Raw genomic sequence first — 17,919 nt, 5'->3', positions numbered from 1 at the left:
ACTTGGCAAGGTTCCATCTCAAAAAAATTACACACACACACGTGTGTGCATTGTATCTGGGGGAGAATTTCTCAAGTTTTTATAACTTTAGCATACAATTTAAACTTTATAACATGTTTATGCCTTTATAATACATGCTTTGTATTATGAGATGTTTAGTAATACAGATATATTTCACAACTTTCGTCCTATTTTTACTTAAAAAAGTCTCCCTTCCCAACTCTTGTTATTTTCACAACAAATGTACCCTGAATACACCTAGAGACATACTTGAACTTGTATGTAAGTATCTCAACAGTGATTTAATAAGCAATGGGTACATAATAAAATACCAGTTGAGGCCGGGTACTGTGGCTCACACCTGTAATCCTAGCACTTTGAGAGGCCAAGGTAAGCAGATTGCTTGAGCTCAGGAGTTCAAGACCAGCCTGGGCAAGATGGCGAAACCCTGCCTGTACAAAAAAATTAACTGGGTGTGGTGGTGTGCACCTGTAGTCTCAGCTACTTGGGGGGCTGAGGTGGGAGGATCGCTTGAGCCTGGAGGTCGTGGTTGCAGTGAGCCACCAAGATCGTACTACTGCATTCCACTCTAGGCAACAGAGACCCTGTCTCAAAAAAAAAAAAAAAAAAACCAGTTGAATGCATACGAGTGTATCTTATTGAAGTTATTAATAGCTTTTCATTTGTTTAAGTTTCACAAGTACAATTAATAGACATGAAAAGAACTGTGATTGTTAACAACACTTTTTTTTGAGATGGAGTCTCGCCCTGTCACATGGGTTGGAGTGCAGTGGCGTGATCTTGGCCTACTGCAACCGCCGCCTCCTGGGTTCAAGCGATTTTCCTACCTCAGCCTCCCAAGTAGCTGGGACTACAGGTGCATGCCACCACGCCCAGCTAATCTTTTTTGTATTTTTAGTAGAGATGGGGTTTCGCCTTGTTGGTCAGGCTGGTCTAGAACGCCTGACCTCAAGTGATCCGTCCACCTCAACCTCCCAAAGTGCCAGGATTATAGACATGAGCCGCCATGCCTGGCTGTTAATGATAGATTTTATTGTACATTTTTATTTTTGAAGAATCTTCATATACATTTTCTTGATTTTTCTTTTCTTTTTTGAGATGGATCTCTCTCTGTCACCCAAGCTGGAATGCAGTGGCACAATCTTGGCTTGCTGCAACCTCTGCCTCCTGGGTTTAAGTGATTCTTCTCTCTCAGCTGCCCAAGTAGGTGGGATTACAGGCGTGTGCCACCATGACCAGCTAATTTTTTGCCTTTTTAGTAGAGATGGGGTTTCACCGTGTTGGCCAGGCTGGTTTCGAACTCCTCACCTCACGTGATCCACCTGCCTCAGCCTCCCAAAGTGCTGGGATTATAGGTGTGAGCTACCGCTCCCGGCCACATTTTTTTGATTCTTAAAAAGACCCACTGACGGCCGGGCGCGGTGGCTCAAGTCTGTAATCCCAGCACTTTGGGAGGCCGAGACGGGCGGATCACGAGGTCAGGAGATCGAGACCATCCTGGCTAACACGGAGAAACCCCGTCTCTACTAAAAATACAAAAACTAGCCGGGCGAGGTGGCGGGCGCCTGTAGTCCCAGCTACTCGGGAGGCTGAGGCAGGAGAATGGCGTAAACCCGGGAGGCAGAGCTTGCAGTGAGCTGAGATCTGGCCACTGCACTCCAGTCCGGGCGACAGAGCGAGACTCCGCCTCAAAAAAAAAAAAAAAAAAAAGACCCACTGACTTTGATGAAGACTGATACTAATATTGACATCTTATAGTGGAGGAAACTGAAGCACAGGGCCTCAGTTCTGATTTTGATCTGAAAGAGAAAAAAGAGTAGCCAAAACTGTAAGCTTTGTCTCTGTTGTCTGATTCAGTATTCTCTCCACAGATGGTGGGGGTTTTTGGTTGGCTTTTCTTTCCTTGCAGTAGAAGTGTATGTGAGTGAGGCTGGGTGTGGTGGTTCATGCTTGTAATTCCAGCACTCTGGGAGGCAGAAGCAGGCGGATCACTGGAGGCCAGGAGTTTGAGACCAGACTGGCCAACATGCCGAAACCCATCTCTGTTAGAAATACAAAAATTAGCTGGATGTGGAGGCACATGCCTGTAATCCCAGCTACTAAGGAGGCTAAGGCATGAGAATCACTTGAATCTGGAAGGCGGAGCTTGCAGTGAGCTGAGATTGTGCCATTGCACTCCAGCCTGGGCAACAGAGTGAGACTCTGTCTCAAAAAAAAAAAAAAAAGTTTCCTTCATGACAGTAAACACAGTTATCTAACTGGATCAAGTAGAAAAAAGGCATAACCCTTGTGCCCCTTTACTTGGTTGTATTCTTTCTCATTATCTTTGCCTTTTATCCCAGGCTGAATGTTTTCAGCTTAAAACTCCATTCAAACTTGACTTGAATTTAGCAGTTGAACTGTGTGGGGAAAGAAGTTTCCTTGAGCTCCTTGAGGTACAAGAAAGGAAGGCATTGTTTAATCTGTAGAAAGATTAGTAAAAATTTTCTAGGCCTGTGCTCTTCAATCACTTAGTGGAGTATTGGAAAATCTATCTCAGTTATAAAGTGGTGCTTGTTCCAAGGGGTAAGTTGAAGGAGATTACATGAAAGTGTTCTCTCTGCACCTAGAATATCAGCATATGGTCATTTGGGGTCACCTTCTGGTTTTATAGTTGATAAAGGCAGCAGAGACGTTCTTGCTTCCTAAAGTATCTTACTTAGAAGTGGATGAGGGGGAACCTACAGTGGTTCTGTAATACAGAGTTTCGTTATCATAGCTTGTGCTTTTTCTGATAGTCACCCATTTTTGTATTGGGCAGTTACCTGGATAATCATTTAAACTTGATGGTGATTCAAGAGCTTTTAAGGCTTTGATCATTGTTGTATTGCTAAACATTAACACATAGGGCCTGTTGAACAGACCCTGGCTTTCACTGCTCTGGGTTTGTGATGGCTGCATCATGTCACAGAGATGCTCTTCCTAAATGAATCAGACTAGTTCATATTCTCTTTAAATTCTCATAATTTTGAAGTTGAAAGTTGAGATGTGCCACAACATATAACAAGTAGGACACAGTGAAAAGGAACTTAGAAACAATGAAATGATACCCAGTACTTCTGGAATGAACATCGAGTGAGACACTTAATCTGTAACAAGAGCTCTGAGAATGAGAAGAATTGCTTATCTGTTATTGAGTGAAATGACATGTAATAGTCTTGGAAGCAAGGAGACCATCTTTCTGCATTATATCAGTTGTAGGGTAGGAGTAGGTTATTGTGGGTGTTTGTATTTTTGTTTTTTGTATTTAAATATTAAATTTGCTGACTAGAACTTATGATATACCCTGCATAAGACAAGCACGCCGGGCGCGGTGGCTCAAGCCTGTAATCCCAGCACTTTGGGAGGCCGAGACGGGCGGATCACGAAGTCAGGAGATCGAGACCATCCTGGCTAACACTGTGAAACCCCGTCTCTACTAAAAAATACAAAAAAAAAAAACTAGCCGGGCGAGGTGGTGGGCGCCTGTAGTCCCAGCTACTTGGGAGGCTGAGGCAGGAGAATGGCGTGAACCCGGGAGGTGGAGCTTGCAGTGAGCTGAGATCCGGCCACTGCACTCCAGCCCGGGCGACAGAGTGAGACTCCGTCTCAAAAAAAAAAACAAAACCTTTTTTCTATAACAAGCAATCCTTAAGCATTTTAAGAAGGGAATAATGAGTAGGAACAGAACTTATGCTTCAGTGGTAAAGACAGGTTTTTCAGTGGGGACAAGGATGAATACTAAAAGTCTTATCCGTAGGAAGTTTCACAATTGCTCGAAGAGGGAGGAAAGAAGTTTTCAGATAAAACATTAAGAGAGAATAAAGAAAATTAAGATGTGTTAATAGAATAAAATTCAGTTTCCACCAAGAAATAGTTCTGATTTAATAATAAGTAGGAAGTATAAAATGCATTGGCAGGTTATTGTTGCAGCAGAATCTCAGGGAAATATTATAAGATTTTAATGAATAATGATGATTAATGATCATTATTCGTCTTTGCATTTACTCTTTCTTTTTTTTGTGTGAGGGGACGGGGGCGGGAGGCGGGGCAGACAGAGCCTTATAGTCATTTTTAAAGCTCTCAACAGGGCCGGGCGCGATGGCTCACTCCTGTAATCCCAGCACTTTGGGAGGCTGAGGCGAGCAGATCATGAGATCAGGAGTTCAAGACCAGCCTGGCCAAAATAGTGAAACCCCGTCTCTACTGAAAATACAAAAATTCGCCAGGTGTGGTGGTGGGCACCTGTAGTCCCAGCTACTGAGGAGGCTGAGGCAGGAGAATCACTTGAACCCAGGAGGCGGAGGTTGCAGTGAGCCAAGTTGGCATCACTGCACTCCAGCCTGAGTGACATAACGGCCACTTTTAGAAACTTTTTGTGAAAAAAAATCAGAAATATCAAAAAGGATATTTACCAGCCTGGACAACATAGCAAAACCACATCTCTACTAAAAAAAAAAAAAAAATTTGCTGGGCATGGTGGCATGCACCTGTAGTCCCAGCTGCTTGGATAGGACTATCACTTGAGACTGCAGTGAGCCCTGATGGTGCCACTGAATTCCAGCCTAGGCAACAGAATAAGACCCTGTCTCCAAAAAAAAAAAAAAAAAGTGTAAAAAGTGTAAGAAAAAATAAACCACATTTATTCTTCCTCCTAACGTAAACATTTTTGTGTGTACCCTTTCAGACTCAAGGTGTGTGTGTGTGTGTTGGGGGTGGGTATTGGGAGTACATGTTCAGAGAAATGTAAAGTGCTTATTGAGGTTATCACAGCTATGACTAGAGTGGCTTTTACCGGTGTTCTGGTTTGGGAATGTAACAGGAATGTCATTGTTAGCTTTTCATTATAGGATGGATTCTCAGTATTTTTTTGACCTTGCTATCCTTTTCTTTTTTTTCCTCTTTTGAGACAGAGTTTCGCTTTTATTGCCCAGGCTGGAGTGCAGTGGTGCAATCTTGGCTCACTGTAACCTTCGCCTCCTGTGTTCAAGCGATTCTCCTGCCTTAGCCTCCCAAGTAGCTGGGATTACAGGCACCCGCCACCAGCCCGGCTAATTTTTGTATTTTCAGTAGAGATGGGATTCACCATGTTGGCCAGGCTGGTCTCAAACTCCTGACATCAGGTAATCCGTCCGCCTCGGCCTCCCAAAGTGGTGCGATTGCAGGCATGAGCCACTGCGCCCAGCTCCTTGCTATCTATCTAAAGAATTCAACCCTGACCCTCCTACCCTGGATCCCAGCCTCTACTTACCCCTCCATCCCCGGGAGGCTTGCAGAGTGAGCAGCGAGGCTTGCAGAGTGAGCAGCGCTGGCATCACGTGACTGCCTGGAGTTGGTGAAAGGAGCCAGAGGGGAGCCGCGGGTAGCCGGGCCCAAGCCGGAGCGCAGGGAGAGCGCCCGCTGCACACCTGCCTGTCCTTGTCCCCTACCGCTGCCACCAAAGCCACCTGGACTGGAACCGTGACATTACTGCACTTGGGGGGCTCCAGGCAGCCCAGATCTGGGCCTTTATTTCTCGTTGGCGGCGTCCCTGGCCGCACCTCTCAAAGCCAAACACCAGGGCACCCTAGAAGGTTTAAAAGAATGCTCATGTTTGACCCAGTTCCTCTTAAGAGGCCCATGGACCCTGTCCAGTGTCTTACTCATCTAATTACATGGAATCCATAAAGCCCAACAAGTATGGGGTCATCTACTCCACACAATTGCCTGATAAGTTCTTTCAGACCCTCGAAGGCCTGTCGCACGGAATACAGATGGAATCAGTGGACCTCACTGTGAGCAAGTGGGGTTCACTTCTTTCAGCTGGGAATTCGCACTCCTCTCTGAAGTTCCCATCCTCACACCAGGGAGCGTCGCCTGGGTTGAGCATGCCTTCTTCCAGCCCACCGATGAAAAAATACTCACCCCCTTCTCCAGACTGGCAACCCTTCGACATGCCACTGTCCATGCTGCGGGTGATGGCAGCTACCCTCTCGTGGCACAGAATATGGAGCCCAGGATTCTGCTGGTCATCCAGCCCATGGTGGTGCAGCCCATCCCCTTTATGTACACGAGTCACCTCCAGCAGCCTTTCGTGGCCTCATGGTCTCCTTGAGGAGGAGTAGGAAGAGGTCTTTTTTTTTTTTGAGATGGAGTCTTGCTCTGTTGCCCAGGCTGGAGTGCAGTGGCCGGATCTCAGCCCACTGCAAGCTCCGCCTCCCGGGTTCACGCCATTCTCCTGCCTCAGCCTCCCAAGTAGCTGGGACTACAGGCACCCGCCACCTCGCACGGCTAGCTTTTTGTATTTTTTAGTAAAGACAGGGTTTCACTGTGTTAGCCACGATGGTCTCGATCTCCTGACCTCGTGATCCGCCCGTCTCGGCCTCCCAAAGTGCTGGGATTACAGGCTTGAGCCACCGTGCCCGGCCGAAAGAGGTCTTTTATGGAGGAGACGGAAAATTCCAGTAGTAGCCTACCTGTAATTGAATCATAAGAAAATCCTGTATCACAGAAAAAAAATTAAAATAGAACCTGGGATTCAACCACAGAGAACAGATTATCCTGAAGAAATGTCAACCCCCCTTAGTGAACTCAGTGTCCCCCTGCAAGCATTGTTGCAAGAAAATCACCCTTTGGTCATCGTGCAACCTGGGAAGAGACCTGTACCTGTGGAATCCCCGGATACGCAAAGGAAGTGGAGGATATGCAGATGTGATTACAATGGATGCAATAAAATGTGCACTGAAAGCTCCCACTTGAAAGCACACAGAAGACCACACACAGAAAAACCCTACAAATGTACATGGGAAGGATGGACATGGACGTTTGCTCCATCTGATGAACTAAAAAGATATTTAGGAAAACATATTGGAATCAAACCTTTATGGTGTCCAGACTGTAACCTCAGCTTTTCCTGATCCAACCATCTTTCCTTCCATAGGAAAGCCACATGGAGACAGTGGCTCACGCCTGTAATCCCAACACTTTGGGAGGCCGAGGCTGGCGGATCAGAGGTCAGGAGTTTGACACCAGCCTGACCAACATGGTGAAACCCTGTCTCTGCTAAAAATACAAAAATTAACTGGGTGTGGTGGTGCTCGCCGGTAATCCCAGCTACTTGGGAGGCTGAGGCAGGAGAATCTCTTGAACCTGGGAGGCGGAGGTTGCAGTGAGCCAAGATTGCCGCACTGCACTCCAGCCTGGGCGACAGAGTGGGACTCCGTCTCAAAAGAAGAAGAAAAAGAAAAAAGGAAACGCCACATGCTAGTTTGAATGCCTCTGTGTCCTGCTTCCCATTATCTAAAACATTTTAATTTGATTCAGCTGGTCTGAATCTCTGAATTTATAACATCCAAAACTTCCATATGGTCAGTAAATGTTCTCTAATCCTCCCTCTCCTTACCATGGGTCAGACCTAAAGAATGTGAATGCTTTCCGCCCCCCCCCGGGGCTGCTGAGCAAACCCTTCTTATAGATACATCTGATGTAATAAGAACAAGGGAACATGTAAACTAACATAACCAATTGTCAGTTCTCCATGTATTCCTCAAAAGAATGTCAGAGTAGGCCGGGCACAGTGGCTCAAGCCTGTAATCCCAGCACTTTGGGAGGCCGAGACGGGCGGATCACGAGGTCAGGAGATCGAGACCATCCTGGCTAACATGGTGAAACCCCGTCTCTACTAAAAATACAAAAAACTAGCCGGGCGAGGTGGCGGGCGCCTGTAGTGCCAGCTGCTTGGGAGGCTGAGGCAGGAGAATGGCGTAAACCCAGGAGGCGGAGCTTGCAGTGAGCTGAGACCCGGCCACTGCACTTCAGCCTGGGCGGCAGAGCGAGACTCCGTATCAAAAAAAAAAAAAAAAGAATGTCAGAGTAAATTTATTAGAAATAATAAAAAAAGTTAAGAATTCATAGGGTTGGGGCTATGTGCAGTGTCTCACGCCTGTAATCCCAGCACTTTGGGAGGCTGAGACAGGTGGATCATGAGGTCAAGAGATCGTGGCCAAAAAGGTGAAACCTCATCTCTACTAAAAATACAAAAATTAGCCGGGCGTGGTGGTGCGTACCTGTAGTCCCAGCTACTTGGGAGGCTGAGGCAGGAGAATTGCTTGAACTCGGGAGGTGGAGGTTGCAGTGAACGGGGATAACACCACCGCACTCCAGCCTGGCAACAGAGTGAGACTCCATCTCAAAAAAAAAAAAAAAAAGAAGGCTGGGCACGGTGGCTCACGCTTGTAATCCCAGCATTTTGGGATTTACAAATGGGAATCCACCTTTGGGAGGCCAAGGTGGACGGATCACGAGGTCAGGAGATCGAGACCAGGATCCTGGCTAACACAGTGAAACCCCTTCTCTACTAAAAATACAAAAAATTAGCTGGGCGTGGTCGCGGGCATCTGTAGTCCCAGCTACTCTGGAGGCTGAGGCAGGAGAATGGTGTGAACCCGGGAGGCAGAGCTTCCAGTGAGCTGAGATTGCACCACTGCACTCCAGCCTGGGTGACAGAACGAGACTCTGTCTCAAAAAAAAAAAAAATGGAATTTGTAGGGTTGATACTGACAATATCAATTTTGTCAATTGATTTGAGAGATTTATATCTCAGGACTTAATTTGAGGAAATACAGTATTAGAGCAAAAGGAATACCCAGCTAGTAATGGGCAAGTTTCTCAAAGCTTTTATGAGCATAGTTTGCAAGAATATGTACTTCTTATTCTTTCTGAACATTGCACTTAAGTAAGCTAAAAATAAAGCTTAGAATTTTGTGGTGATGGTAGTCATAGATAAAATTTAAAAGTAGTAAATGGCCAGGCACAGTGGCTCACACCTGTTATCCCAGCACTTTGGGATCCTGAGGTGGGAGGGTCACTTGAGCCCAGGAGTTTGAGGCTGCACTGAGCTCTGGTGGTGCCACTGCACTCCAGCCTGGGTGATAGAATGAGACCTTATCTTGAAAAACAAAACAGAAGAGGATTAAGTGACATCTAAGATATTTCTGTCTTTACCCATGAATCTAACCCCAAGAGAATAGTTTCTAGTAGTTTTTCTCTGTTTGCGTCAAAATATTTTTCTTCATAACTGGATAGAATTTAACATTTTAGTCTCAGTTCTGCTTTATTGATTTCATAGCAAAATCTTGCACAAGCTAACATACCAATATGTCTTATGGTCCTGTTGAACCTACTTTTTGATTCTTGTCCATTCTTTAAAGCAAGAGGGCTTTGACTGCAAAAACCCATTGAAGGAGAAGGACTTGACAAATGAGTGCAACTTCAAGTAAAGTATGTTTATACACATTTTTGCCAGACTTTTAACATTAGAATTTTTCAAGCAAAGGAAACTTCAAGTTGAAGAGGGAGACCACCTTGAAGAAAGAGTCCTTTGTACTCCTAGTGTATTTCTTAGGAAACAGCCCTTCCCTTGGCTGTGGTCTCAGGATAGGCAGCAATATGCTTCTGATAATTGATGTATGCTGCCTAGGAATTATTTTGTTGTTTGGTCAACAAACAACTAAAGGTCAATGCCACCCTCCCTTTCTTGGCAGGGACCAGGTATGTACGTTCCCTATCATGTCTGGAGGCAGAGGGAAAGCACTCCAGTTCCCTGGACATCATGTCATTGGCGCTGGTGGCTTCCTGTCTGCCATTTCTAACCTCAGGCACCAGGACGCAGAGCGGGGGAAGAAAAAAGACCAACTTGCTGTGCCATCCTAAGCATGGGTTCACATCTTTGAAATCTTACGGAGTCTTAAGACCTCTCAGATGGGTTGATAATGCGGTTTCACTCTGGGAGTGTAGGTGAAAATCCAGATTCGTATTAAACATTTTTTCAAGTAACTCCTAAAGCCAGGAGGCAGAATAGTCCTACTGGTTAAGAACGTGAACTTTGGAGTCAGTGTTGGTTTGAATCCCTGTTACACTGTTTAGTTCTGTGATCTTTGAGAGTTACTTCTTCTAGTTCAGTGTACATTTGTGTGTTGTTTTCTTTGTGACAGGCACTGTTCTCATTGTTTGAGAAATATTACCTCATTAAGTCTTTGTAACAGTCCTATGAAACATATTGTCATCTCCCTCATCTTCCTCTCCATCCCACCTTTACCCCAGGTAATTGACCTCTTTATTTCCAAAGTCAAATATACCCTATACTTCAGAGACCATCTGTATTCTGAATTTTACTCTATTTACTTTCACCAGTCAGTTTTATACTTTGAGATGTTTTGTGTGTCTCATTAACATCCTTTCTTTCAGCTTAAAGAATTACCTTTAGCATTTCTTGTAGGACAGGTCTGGTAATGAAGAACTCACTCAGCTTTTGTATGGGAAACCCTTTTATCTTTCCTTCATTCTGAAGAACAGCTTTGCTTGATATGGTATTCTTGGTTGCCTTTTTTTTTTTTTTTCATTCGGCACTTTGAACCTATCATCCCACTGTCTCTGGGCATGAAGGTTTCTGCTGAGATATCTGCTGCTAGCCATATTGGAAGTCCCTTATCTGTTGTTTGCTTCTTTTCTCTTGCTGCTTTCAGGATCTTCTGTCTCTGATTTTTTTTTTTTTTTTTTTTTTGACAGTTTGATGATAATGTGTTGGGGCAGTGTTTGGATTGAATATGATTGGACACTGTAGCTTTTTCTCTGTGGAACTGTTTGATTATATTTCTGGCAGGAACCCTTCTTACCTCTAAATACTTTAGTGGCTATTTTCTTTTTTTTTTTTTTTTTGAGACGGAGTCTTGCGCTGTCGCCCAGGCTGGAATGCAGTGGCCGGATCTCAGCTCACTGCAAGCTCCGCCTCCCGGGTTTACGCCATTCTCCTGCCTCAGCCTCCGGGTAGCTGGGACTACAGGTGCCCGCCACCTCGCCCGGCTAGTTTTTTGTATTTTTTTAGTAGAGACGGGGTTTCACCGTGTTAGCCAGGATGGTCTCGATTTCCTGACCTCGTGATCTGCCCATCTCGGCCTCCCAAAGTGCTGGGATTACAGGCTTGAGCCACCGCGCCCGGCCTTTAGTGGCTATTTTCTAAGAATAAGGACTTTATCTTTTCCTTCCTTCCTTCCTTTTTTCTTTCTTTCTCTCTCTCTTTCTTTTCTTTTCTTTTTTTTTTTTTTTTTTTTTTTTTTGAGACAGAGTCTCACTCTGTCGTCCAGGCTGGAATGCAGTGGTACGATCACAGCTCACTGCAGCCTCGACCTCCCTGAGCTCAGGTGATCCTCCCACCTCAGCCTCCTGAGTAGCTGGTACTACAGATGCATGCCACCGTGCCTGGCTAATTTTTTATTTTTTGTAGAGACAGAGTTTTACCATGTTGCCCAGGCTGGAAGGACGTTATCTTTCATAAGCACAATATAATTATCAAAATCAGGAAGGTGGGTATTGACATAATACTAATATCTACCTATACAGGCCTTATTCACAATTCACTATTGTCCCCATTAATAGAGTTATCCAGGATCATGCATTGTTTAGTTATGTCCCCTTAGTTTGCTTTGCTCTGGAACAGTTCTTGAGACTTTTTTGTCTTCTCATGATGTTGGCATTTTGAGGACAGGCCAATTATTTTATACACGTCTATAAATTTGAATGTTTAGATTCCTCATTATTACACAGGAATATTACAGAAGTAAATTGTGTCCTTAGTGCAGCATATCAGGAGTCACAAAATGTCTGTTTTCCCATTGTTGTGGATGTTAACTTTGATCACATAGGGCGACTGCCAAGTTTCTTCACTGTAAAGTTAACTGTTTTTCCTAATGCAAATGATAAGCATTTTATGGGAAAATATGAGTTTATGTAATTTTTTTTTTTTTTTTTTTTGAGATGGAATTTCACTGTTATTGCCCAGGCTGGAGTGCAGTGGCGCGATCTCAGCTCACTGCTACCTCCGCCTACCAGGTTCAAGCAATTCTTCTGCCTCAACCTCCTAAGTAGCTGGCATTACAGGTGCCCACCACCACGCCCAGCTAATGTTTGTATTTTTGGTAGAGACGAGGTTTCACCACATTGGCCAGGCTGGTCTCAAACTTCTGAGGTGATCCACCGACCTCAGCCTCCCAAAGTGCTGGGATTACAGGTGAGAGCCACTGTGCCTGGCCTTGTTATGTATTTTGAGGCTCAAATTGTGCTATGTTAGTTAGAGGAACCCCCTCCAAGCTGACCCCTGTAATATTTTGACATGCCTTCATTATTTGAACACTTACTTGCTTTCTGCCATAACAAATATCCCAAACTCATCTAATATTTTACTTGTCCATGACCTGAACTCAGCCAGGGATCTTTGGTTTCTTTTAATGGAGAAGAATATTTTAAATCCATGATCTAGACTCTAAGTGATGTGCTCGGTACTACTGAAGTGTCATTGCCTCTAGGTTCTCTCAGTTGTAAGAGCTAGGACACGCGCACACACACACATGTATAACACATATCTACATATGTTTATATATTAAAAACAGTGGATTTCGGCGTGGTGGCTTATGCCTTTAATCCCAGCACTTTGGGAAGCCAAGATCACTTGGGGTTGAATCACTTGGAGTTTGAGACCAGCCTGGACAACATGGTGAAACCCTGTCTCTACTAAAAATACAAAAATTATGACTGGACGTCATGCCTCACGCCTGTAATCCCAGCACTTTGGGAGGCCAAGGTGGGCAGATCACCTGAGGTGAGAGTTCAAGACCAGCCTGGCCAACATGGTGAAACCTCGTCTCTACTAAAAATATTAAAATTAGCTGGGTGTGGTGGTGCATGTCTGTAATCCCAGCTACTTGGGAGGCTGAGGCAGGAGAATCATTTGAACCCAGGAGGTGGAGGTTGTAGTGAGCCAAGATCGTGCCACTGCACTGCAGCTTGGGCGACAGAGCAAGACTCTGTCTCAAAAAAAAAAAAAGAGAAAACACAGTGGATTTCATACTAATATATCTAATTACAGCTTTACACGCTTCTTTCTAACATTCTTTTGTCGTTTTTATAACTCTTCCCTAGTAAAAACCTGGCTCCTGATTTCCACAGCATATTTACTTAGATGTTCAACCCAAGAATACACACAGTTTTGGAACTGCTAATTCGTATCATTGTGAAAAACAAAACTGTATAAAGTTCAATCCTTGTTTATAGTTCTTTTTTTCCTTGGACTGGGAGTAAAATAACTTGAAAATTTGAGTTAGGTCCATGCCCTTTCAGTTTAGTTACAGTATTCACTTGAAATACAGTTAGGTTCATTTATTTCTTTTTTTTTTTTTTTTGAGACGGAGTCTTGCTCTGCCGCCCAGGCTGGAGTGCAGTGGCCGGCTCTCAGCTCACTGCAAGCTCCACCTCCCGGGTTCACGCCATTCTCCTGTCTCAGCCTCCCGAGTAGCTGGGACTACAGGCGCCCGCCTCGTCGCCCGGCTAGTTTTTTGTATTTTTTAGTAGAAACGGGGTTTCACCGTATTAGCCAGGATGGTCTCGATCTCCTGACCTCGTGATCCGCCCGTCTCGGCCTCCCAAAGTGCTGGGATTACAGGCTTGAGCCACCGCGCCCGGCCAGGTTCATTTATTTCTATTTGTATTCCATTTTAGTTTCTCCCTCTTGGTAAATTTGTTTTTTATTTGTGTGAAATGTTAATATACTTCTGTTTATTCCTGGGACTTAGGATGCCTCATCGGCCGGGCGCGGTGGCTCAAGCCTGTAATCCCAGCACTTTGGGAGGCCGAGACGGGCGGATCACGAGGTCAGGAGATCGAGACCATCCTGGCTAACACAGTGAAACCCCATCTCTACTAAAAATACAAAAACTAGCTGGGCGAGGTGGCGAGCGCCTGTAGTCCCAGCTACTCGGGAGGCTGAGGCAGGAGAATGGCGTAAACCCGGGAGGCGGAGCTTGCAGTGAGCTGAGATCTGGCCACTGCACTCCAGTCCGGGCGACAGAGCGAGACTCCACCTCAAAAAAAAAAAAAAAAAAAAAAGATGCCTCATCAACCTTTACCTACTCTGGATATATCTGTATAAATATATAGTGATTATACATAATTAGTTTTAGATGTAGCATTTGTTATACAGTCTCATTACTTTATAGTTATACTGTCATGCACAATGACAAACTATGCTCTAAGATTTTGAATGTCTCAGAACTCCTGCTTTGAGGTGAGGCTAGTTATTTGCATTGTAGATAGTGCGTTTCTATATTGATATATATATTTTTTTATGTATTTAATTGACGTTTTTGTATATTATGTAGTTCTAACATGTCTAAAATGTTTTGAGTTCTCAAAGAATAGTAACTTTTTTTTTCTTTCTTTCTTTCTTTTTTAAGATGGAGTTTCACTGTTGTTGCCCAGGCTGGAGTGCAGTGGCGTGATCTCAGCTCACTGCAACCTTGCCTCCCAAGTTCAAGTGATTCTCCTGCCTCAGCCTCCTGAGTAGCTAGGATTACAGGCACATGCCCCCACGCCTAGCTAATTTTTATATTTTAGTAGAGACGGGGGTTTCACCATGTTGGCCAGGCTGGTTTTGAACTCCTGACTTCAGGTGATCCACCCACCTCGGCCTCCCAAAGTGCTGGGATTACAGGCATGAGCCACTGCGCCTGGCCAACATTTTTTTTTTTTCTTTGCTTGATTGTGCAATGAAGCATACATTTTGGCCCGGGCTGGTGGCTCAACGCCTGTAATCTCAGCACTTTGGGAAGCCAAGATGGGCAGATGGCTTGCGGTCAAAACCAGCCTGGGCAACATGGCAAAACCCCATCTCTCCAAAAAGTAGGAAAACTAGCTGGGCTTGGTGGTACATACCTGTAATCCCAGCTAAAGAATATATACTTTGGCCAGGCGCGGTGGCTCAAGCCTGTAATCCCAGCACTTTGGGAGGCCGAGGCAGGCGGATCACGAGGTCAGGAGATCGAGACCATCCTGGCTAACACGGTGAAACCCCGTCTCTACTAAAAAAATACAAAAAACTAGCCGGGCGAGGTGGCGGGCACCTGTAGTCCCAGCTACTCGGGAGACTGAGGCAGGAGAATGGCGTAAACCCGGGAGGCGGAGCTTGCAGTGAGCTGAGATCCGGCCACTGCACTCCAGCCTGGGCGACAGAGCGAGACTCTGTCTCAAAAAAAAAAAAAAAAAAAGAATATACACTTTAATTATGAAATTACTGCTTATAGGCCAGGCACTTCTGTTATGGATTTCTACCTTTATTCCATGTAATCATAGAAGATAACTTTGTATGATTTCAGTCCTTTAAAGTTTGTTGAGACTTGTTTTGTGGTCTAACATATAGTCTATCCTAGAGAATTTCTGTATGTTTTTTAAGAAGAATGTGTATTCTGCTCCTTTTGGGTAGAATGTTCTTTATGTCAGTTAAGTCTAGTTGGTTTATAGTGTTCAAATCTCCTGTTTCCTTATCGCTATTCTGTCTAGATGTTTCATACATTATTGAAAGTAGGATATTGAGGTTTCCAAGTATTGTTTGTACAACTGTATCTCCCTTCAATCCTATGCTTGCTTCAAATATTCTGGGGTTTTGTTGTGTATAATTGTTATGCCTTTCTGATGAATTGATTCTTTAATTATAAAACATCTCTTTTTATCTTTAGTAAAAATGTTTGTCTTAAAGTCTATTTTATTGTTTATAAATATAGCCACTGTAGTCCTCTTGTTTTTGGTGGTGGTGGTTGTTTTTTATTTGAGAAAGTGTTGCTCAGGTTGGAGTGCAGTGGTGTGATCATAGTTTTACTTTGACCTCCCGAGCTCAAGAGATCTTCCCACCTCGGCCTCCCAGAGTGCTGGGATTACAGGTGTGAGCCAGTGCACCCGTCATATTTCTTCTGTAATTCTCTCAGTTTTTGCTTGATGTCTTTATTAGGTACATACTTAATATTGCCATGTCTTCTTGGTGAATTGACTTTTACTGTTATCATTTATTTCTGGAGCTGTTCCTAGGTTCAGAAGATTACTTTGTCTGGTGCAGTATAGTCACTTCAACTTTCTTTTGATTAGTATTTGCATGATGCTATTTATCATCCTGTAATGCTAGTTATCATCCTTTTACTTCTACCTTCTCTATGTTAACATACTTACAGGGATTTCTTGTAGATAGCATGTAGTTGAATCTTTAAAAATGCAATCTCGGGCTGGATGCGGTGGCTCATGCCTGTAATCCCAGCACTTTGGGAGGCCGAGGCAAGCGGATCATGGGGTCAGGAGTTTGAGACCAGCCTGACCAACATGGTGAAACCCCGTCTCTACTAAAAATACAAAAATTAGTAGGGTATGGTGGCACAATCCCAGCTACTCGGAAGGCTGAGACAGGAAAATGGCTTGAACCTGGAAGGCAGACGTTGCAGTGAGCCAAGATCGAGCCATTGCACTCCAGCCTGGGCGACAGAGCAAGACTGTCTCAAAAAAAAGCAATCTCGGCTGGGCGTGGTGGCTCACACCTGTAATCCCAGCACTTTAGGAGGCCCAGGAGGGCAGATCACTTAAGGACAGGAGTTCGAGACCAGCCTGGCCAACATGGGGAAACCCTGTCTCTACTAAAAATACAAAAATTAGCCAGGCATGGTAGCATGCGCCTGTATTCCCAGCTTTTGGGAGGCTGAGGCAGGAGAACTGCTTGAACCTGGGAGGCGGAGGCTGCAGTGAGCCAAGATTGCACCACTGCACTGCAGCCTGGGCAATGGAGTGAACTCCATCTCAAAAAAAAAGGGAATCTCACAATGTGTTTCTTTTTAAAATTGGTTTGTTTAGACCATATAGTGACTGATATGATTGGATTTAGGTCTGACATTGTGTTAATGTGTTTTCTGTTTGTTCCCTCCAGTTTTTGTTCCTTTGCTTTCTGTTTTCTGCCTTCATTTTGGATTGTTTAAATGTTTCTATTTTTTATTTTATTTATTAAGAAATAGAAAATAGATTTTCTATTTTTCATTTATAAAATTTATATTTAGCTCTTGATTAGCGTTTCAGTTTCTCTGCTAAAAACGTTCATTTGTTTCAAGAGAGTTCCCTTTCCTCTCCCACCCCACCATGGAACATGGTTATAATAACTGCTTTGAAGTCTTTGATAATTTCAACATCTGGATCATCTCAGATTTTCCATTTGCTGATTGTCTTTTCCTTTGAAAATTGGTCACATATTTCTGGCTCTTTGTGTGTTGAGTAATTTTGGATTACATCCTGGATATTTTGAATATTATGTGAGAATCTGTTTCCTTATAAAAATCTGGAGAACTTTGATTTTGTTTTGTTTTAGCAGGCAATCAACCCTGCTAGGTTCAGCCGGCATGTTCTGCCTCTGCTTTTGTTGCTAGTGGTTCTGATGTCAGTTCACTTTTCAAAGACTTTGCTTTGTGCATAGCACATGCACCATTTAGGTTACTGTGGGGCTAGAGTGGTGGTTTATATCAGAATTCATTTCTTTTTCTTTTTCTTTTTTTTTGAGTCAGTGTCTTTTACTGTGTCACCCAGGCTAGAGTGCAGTGGTGTGATCTCTGCTCACTGCAGCCTCCGCCTCCAGGGTTCAAACGATTCTCCTGCCTCAGCTACCCAAGTAGCTGGGATTGCAGGCATGCGCCACCAGGCCCAGCCAGTTTTTGTATTTTTAGTAGAGACGAGGTTTCACCATGTTGCCCAGGCTGGTCTCGAACTCCAGAGCTCAAGCAGTCCGCCCATCTTGGCCTCCCAAATAGAATTTATTTCTCAGAGAGCCATGGCTGCATTGTTTTGGTACTGTTCCATGCATGCACAGGTTAGAGGTGAACGTAGAACTTGGGTCAGTTCAAACACAGAATTTTAGGGTATTCTCTTCTTTAGCTGTCTGCTCTGCAGTTTCCCCCATGATCTCCATTACCAAGGAGATCTTTTATCTGCCTTATGGCTAGAAAGACAAGCTCCTCTCAAGAGTTGTTACTGCCAGCGCTGCCAGGTAGTTCCATG

The 17,919-nt window shown here is 44.3% G+C and overlaps 1 protein-coding gene and 1 non-coding gene across 6 annotated transcripts in view; both read left to right on the top strand.

Moving 5' to 3' along the window:
- UBTD2 (ubiquitin domain containing 2) overlaps positions 1 to 17,919 on the top strand; it is a 78,772-nt gene that overhangs the window by 22,085 nt on the left and 38,768 nt on the right. The window lies entirely within an intron of this gene.
- On the top strand, positions 9,544 to 9,688 carry LOC117066251. The gene has a single exon (XR_004430233.1). It is a non-coding gene; the product is annotated as a small nucleolar RNA SNORA57 (small nucleolar RNA).

The sequence above is a fragment of the Trachypithecus francoisi genome, unplaced genomic scaffold (assembly GCF_009764315.1).
Source record: "Trachypithecus francoisi isolate TF-2019V2 unplaced genomic scaffold, Tfra_2.0 Lachesis_group2, whole genome shotgun sequence".
In the NCBI taxonomy this organism is placed as follows: Eukaryota; Metazoa; Chordata; class Mammalia; order Primates; family Cercopithecidae; genus Trachypithecus; species Trachypithecus francoisi.
Note: the sequence above shows the minus strand (reverse complement) of the source record. Positions and strands in the feature narration are given on the sequence as shown.